General features: G+C 36.4%; 1 long non-coding RNA gene across 5 annotated transcripts; it reads right to left on the bottom strand.

The window, feature by feature from the left end:
• Positions 1–1,731: 1,731 nt before the first annotated feature.
• On the bottom strand, positions 1,732–5,191 carry LOC113287024. Of its 5 annotated transcripts, none has more exons than XR_003329666.1 (7): positions 5,083–5,191; positions 4,934–4,986; positions 4,258–4,533; positions 3,759–3,937; positions 2,582–2,858; positions 2,329–2,432; positions 1,732–2,015 (listed from the first exon to the last, which is right to left on the bottom strand). It is a non-coding gene; the product is annotated as an uncharacterized LOC113287024 (long non-coding RNA). The 5 variants fall into 5 exon arrangements; XR_003329664.1 differs by having other exon boundaries at positions 4,140–4,533; XR_003329663.1 differs by having other exon boundaries at positions 3,759–4,533.
• Between the last annotated feature and the right edge of the window lie 1,341 nt (positions 5,192–6,532).

Raw genomic sequence — 6,532 nt, forward strand, 5'->3', positions numbered from 1 at the left:
GTTGATTAAGTGATGATTTTATTTCAACAATGTCAAATTTAAGAAGGTGAGTTCTTTTATCTTTGCATGGAAAAATCTCCTCGAAAATCGAAGGGGTAAGCCCTTTTTTAGTGCCTATAGTTGGAAGACTTTCAGATTCATAGAGTTCTACAATAGTTGCAACATGATATATCTCATCAACTTGATCATTATCATTAGGACAATAATCAAGAGTGGCAGTATAAGCATTTCTTTTCCACTGTGTGTCCTTGGTTGGACAATCTGGATAAATCCCTTACACTTGTAGCATTGAGGAATGATATCATCATCATCCCAGGTGTTTTCATGTTTATGTGAAGGAACATGTTTTCCTTTTGACACAGAAGATTCTCTTTTTCGATGTCTCAACAGCTTCTTGAATCGTTGAGTAATAAGAGACAAGTGATGATTTATTTCAGCTTCATCTTCATCAGATTGATCTTCCTGATCTTTAAAAATTTTCGAAAATTCAGTCGAAACCCTTTTAAAGGATTTGTAGGCCAGATTGTCCTTTTGCTTAGACAGATTCCTTGAGGTCAAATATTTTCAGTTTTCCAGTTAAGGAACTTCTAGAAAGAGATGAAATATCATTAGCTTCACTGATTGCATGCTTTTTGGAATCATATCTAGATGGCAACGATCTGAGAATTTTGCATACAGTATCTTTTTCAGAAATAGTCTTTCCAAGAGAGAAAGAGGAATTAATTATCTCAGAGAGTTTAAAATGAAACTCTTCAAAAGTGTCATTGTCATCCATTCAAAGGTTTTCCCAATCGAAAGTGAGAGTTTGAAGTCTAGCTTCTTTCTATGATGAATTTCCTTCGAATATGATCTGAAGATTATCCAAAGCTTCTTTCGAAGTTTGACATGTTGAGACATGATGTTGTAAATCACGACTTACAGCATGAATAATAGCATTCAAACCATATGAATTCTGCTTGGCAAGAGCCTTTTCTTCGTTTGAAAAATCCACTAAGCGTTTGGGCTCAGTTTCCGAATTTTCCACCTTAGGGTAAATGTATCCTTCGACGACTAATAGCCAAGTATTAAAGTCTCGTGATTGAAGAAAAGATTTCATATCAGATTTCCACCATAGATAGTTTGTTCCGTCAAATCTTGGTGATACGTTAATTGAAGTCGATTCATGAGAACTCGAGTTCATTCTTATAGGTTGGATCGCACCAAACACAGATTGTTAGATCTTTTCGTGTTTGTATGCTCTGATACCAATTGAAAAGGCGAGGATACCCAAATATACCACAAGCTACACGACACCAAATTCTGGGATTCGTAACAGGTTTAATCCATTACGAATACGGGTTGTAATGGTCCCGCCAGTTTCAAAAGTGGGTGTTACATTTTTCGTAACGGAAATGCAGCCGTTACGAATTCTTTGTTGTAACGACGTTAGTAACAGCTGATGCCACGTAGTAACATCTGACGGCCGTTACGAACACTTTGTAAAAAATGGCCGTAACAGGCTCAAGCAGTTACTACGTGGCATATTAGTAACGTGTTGCAGCCGTTACTACGCGGCAGGTCGAAACAGCTTTTACCCGTTACGAATATTTTTCGTAACAGAAAAAATATTACTGTCAGTCAACCTTGACCAAGTCAATGTTTACTGGCAGTTCATTTTCTGCCGGAATTCCAAAATAATTAGCTGCACAAGTCTGTCATTCAACCCATACAAATTCTATTACACATTTTATAATAATAATAATAACTTGTTCTATTCTTTCAACAACTTAAGAGAATTCCTAAGTTTTTAGAGAATACAACATCTGCTTAGAAACTTAAGAGAATGCCTAAGTTATGTGCGGCCTAAAGCTCATACAACATTTGTTTTCACTTGAGAGCATATAAGATAAAACTAACAAACGCAGAACTCATGCAATTGTCTTTGCCTTCTCTTGCGTAATGTTTCTCTCGCAAATCTGCAACAATTCGCCTCACCTGCTCCAACGATACATCTCAGCACGAGTTGGTACCTAATCCTATTCAAAAAAGAGAAGGAAGTCACGTCCAACTGGTGTCAAGGATTTCAAACTATATCAGTTAGGAAATTCAATGGAAAACAGTCCACAAACACTTTCTTAGCCAAACAAGTTAACTGCACCACCAACAACAAAATCAACTAAAAACATAGGATATATATTTTTCCCTGATTTCAACAGCCCATGGTTATGCATGGTAGAGGCCATCATTGCCTACACAAGCCTCTACTAGAACCACATACTCAAGGAATTTCAACAAAATAGTTCAGTTTTTCTATATTCAAGTTCCATGAGTTACAAATAAAATGCATACCTATATGCAATGCAATAGTTCACTAAGTTGTTCTCTGTTTCCAGTAATGAGCTTTGGAGCATCATCGAAAACATCAACTGTGGTCTTCCCATTGTAGGTTCATTCTGCATCACATAAAAAGAACATATATCTTGATTTAGAAACTGAGAATTCTCAGTAAAGTCAGCATACAAAAAATTATATGAAGGAAAATACAACTCCGAGTTAGCTGATTAAAGAATGAAGAATATATGAAGGCACTTATGGAAATTACCAGTCCTTCCTAGAATCCAACAATTCATTTGGAAATGTCTTACTGCATGATGCTCTTCCAACAAGAACTAGGATTTCTGTGGAAAACAGAAACTTAGATGTCTCTTGTCCTATGGGTTGTAATGCAGCCAAAAATTCTTCACATCTGTTAATGTCCTGCAACTTTGCAAGGGCAGTTTGGCTTGCTGTCATGGGCAGAATCAGTGACCAGAATCAGGATCTAAAAGAGTGGATAATCAGCTGGTTTGAAGATTGTCACTCGGGACATATTTCTGAAACTGAAATTATCAAAAGAGTCACTGCATGGACAATTTGGAATAGTAGAAATGAGGTTGTTTTCCAGCTAAAAAGTATTGACATAAACCATACAGTAAAGAGTGTTCAAGAGAAATCAGATTGCAGCCAAGCATCGTGGATGGGAACGAAATCTACTGAAATAAATGTCAGGCAATAGCATTCTAACGATTGTCATTTTGCATAATGTTGTTTCTAACTTTCTAATCCACATTTCAGAAAGTCCATGCCTCGAACAGGCAGCATAAAGCAATAGTAATAATGATGGTGGCTTTCAATAATATTTGTACTATATGAATGAATATATAAGTTATGCAGGACCATTTGGGATATATTAGGATTTAGGAATGGACAAAAAGAAAATATTAGCAAAAAACAATACATGTTCTATCTAGTTGAAATCCTGGTATAATATCTTTGAAATTGAAGAATGATTTCCTCCTTGAACTATATTTTGGGAAATAATCTTGGGAAGTTATTTCCCGTCACATTCCCATGGCTGGTCCAGCAAAAAACCCACGTGAAAAGCTTGATACCAGTAAGAAACCAACACTATTCAAAGTGAGTGGATACGATTGGCTAAAACAACCTCAAAGTTTAAAAGATGGTCAACATACGGATTTGGCCATGGGGCCCTAGAAAACTATGCATGAAAGTTTATTTAAACATTTATTGTATGCAAATTCAATACAATGAAGGACAGACAAATCAAAATTAGACAACTTCAGTTTCAATCAAGCAAAAATTGGAACAATGGGATTTTTCTCAATCAAAATTAGACAAATCAAAACTGCCAACAGGATAAGTGTCTCTAACCGTACTTGGTTACCTCCTAAACATGGTGAACTGACTACTAATATAGGTGGTTCTTATAAACAGCTTACCAACTCAGGGGGTTTCGGACCAAGCATTCGTCATTGTGCAGGTATCTCAAGAGGAGCTAAATGTGCGTATCTCGACAGGCCAGTGAATGTGGAACATGCATAAAAGCAAGCTTATCAGCAGCAGTTCATTGAGCACAACAACTTAATCTGGGGCGAATGAACTTTGAATGGATTCGAAGCTGATAGTCAATGCAGTTACAAAGGGAAAAATAATTGTAACATGGAGGATTCAACATGAAGTAGAAGATGTTATTGAAGTTCTTAAGAATAATAATCTGTGGAAATGCTGTTACATTCCAAAACAGAGAAACAAAGTTGCGGACATTTTATCTAAAATAGCTAGGACTCAAAAATTTAACAAGAAATGGAGTTCAAACCTACCTAGTAGTATCAATAGCCAAATACTGGCAGATCAATCCAATGTACTCTGTTTGCATTCAAATAGTAGCCAACCGTTATACCATTCAAGTATCAGTTTCATAAAAGTAAAGGGATTTACCTTACTTAACACAAAGATGACAACCAAATCCATGAAACTGGAACCCATTGAATATTTCACAATCACCCATTTGTCCACCATCAATTTCCTTCCCAGCAGCTACTTCTTGTCCTATTACAGACACCGGCAACCACCGAAATCCAACTTAATACTGATTTCTAAATTCCATTACAGAAAACATCTCATGTTCCTTCTAAAACATCTCATCTTCCCTTGTAACTTCTTTACTTCACTGACTTCACTTTGATACATCCATTCTCCGTAATACCTCCTCCTCTAGATTAACAACACAGAGAGACTTTAGAAATTGAGGAAAGGGTACTAAAAAATTCAATTTATAAAAAGAGAAAAACAGTAACTACAAGTGAACTGAAGTAGTGAGAAACAGGAACCCTAGAAAAAAAATCAATTTAAAAATCCAATAAGGAATTCGAAGTGAATTCAATGTTGTTGGGTTTTTGAAACCCTAAAATAAATTTTTGAATTTTTTTTGAGCATAATCCAATGCCATCTGAAAAACAATCGAATTAAGAATCAGAAGAGATGAAACTTATCCCAATTGTTGGAATTGGATTGATGAATCTCTTTTTTTTCGATGCTGTTCTTCACTGAAAAGAAAGGGATGATGAAATACTGAAACCCTAAAATCTAACAGACAAAAAATGGAAACATATACCTTCTAAGCTGAGATTCAAGATCAGTTAATCAAAGTTCCAGATCTAACGAACCCTAAAATGAAATCGAAAAAAAAAATATTAGATAAAACCCTAAAATCTGATTTAACAGAGACGAAAACCTAAAATCGAAAAACTGATAATGACTTACACAGATCGAAATCTTAAAATCGATTACCGTTACATAGTTCTTCAAAGATCAGATGATTAACTTTACACAGTTGAGAGGGAAGAGAATAGAGGCAGGAGAAGAAAAAGAGAAAGAAAATGAAGAATGAGATGAAAATTCGAGAGAAGGGGGAGAAATGGGTGATTGTGAATTGCAAACATGTGAATGGCACACACACATGGTGGAAACATCCTCTAGTTCAACGACTGTGGGGTGGAAAAAATATATCAAGCATGTGAATGGCACGCCTAAAAACTCCAAGTGTTACGACCCAAGTGTGACCAAGCGTATGACGGGCACGTCTATAAAAAATTCGTAACGGCTTAACTCTGTTACGATTTTTTAACTTGATAAAGAAGTATCGTTAATTTCTTCATGCTCGTTCCAAGCTCGAAGTACCATTTGTACAAAAACGAATCCCCTTCCTTACATGATTTCTTCTTCATTAGATAGATATAGGATCTATGAGGCAATTACTTAGAAGTATATTTTGTGCCACAGCCCTTCCTATCTGATAGAAAAGGATCCCATGAGCCTGAACCGATCTTACTTGGGATCGCAAATCCCAAGTTTATCTATGAAGAGCGGATCTAATTGTATTAGTGTCTAGAATGGATTTCTTCTGTGTAATACTAATGGATAGGGCCTCATTGGTAAGTGCTACAAGCTCTCGTGCATTGGAGCCCATGGTTATGGCCCCGAATCCATTAGTATGGAACATTTTATTTTCCAAGTGAAATCCCCTAGTATATGAAAGAGTGAAAAAGTGCTCTCGTTGTTGTGGAATAAGAAGCCTATGTATCTTAATGCATGTATTTAATTTATTCGGAGCTATTAGAGCGGGATCCACTTTTTGGGGAATATGAGTCAAAGCAATAACAAGGATATTTCTAGTGGAGCATCTTTCACAATCCCTGGAGAGATAGTTCACTAATAGACCGAGGTATAAGTAATTCGAGTCATTCACCTACGGATCATGAATGTTTGGAATCCATATTGCGCAAGGAGACATTGCTTTTGCTAATTCGAATTGAAGGGTGATATCAAATCGGTCTTTTTCGGCGTCATATACATAGTTAGCGCATTCGTCATAGTTAGCAGCTCTGCATCAAGGTCATCATCGATATCGTCACTAGCATCAATATCGATATTGTCACTACCATCAATATCATCAATAAGATAACCTTTAGGCTTGTCATCCAGGAACTTGTTCGGAAATACCGTAATGAAAGGAACATAAGAGTTTGTCGCTAGGTATTTGACCAAATAGGATCGTCCAGTTCCTACAGAACCTATCACTAAAATACCCCTAGACGGGTATAGGGCTAAGCGGAGAGAAAAAGTTTTTTCCATGAGATGGGAAATGAAAACTATTAGCCCCACACGAGGTTTGTGAATAAGTGATTGTCTGATAATGAGCAAGGAATATTTG

Source organism: Papaver somniferum, chromosome 6 (genome assembly GCF_003573695.1).
Source record: "Papaver somniferum cultivar HN1 chromosome 6, ASM357369v1, whole genome shotgun sequence".
NCBI lineage: Eukaryota > Viridiplantae > Streptophyta > Magnoliopsida > Ranunculales > Papaveraceae > Papaver > Papaver somniferum.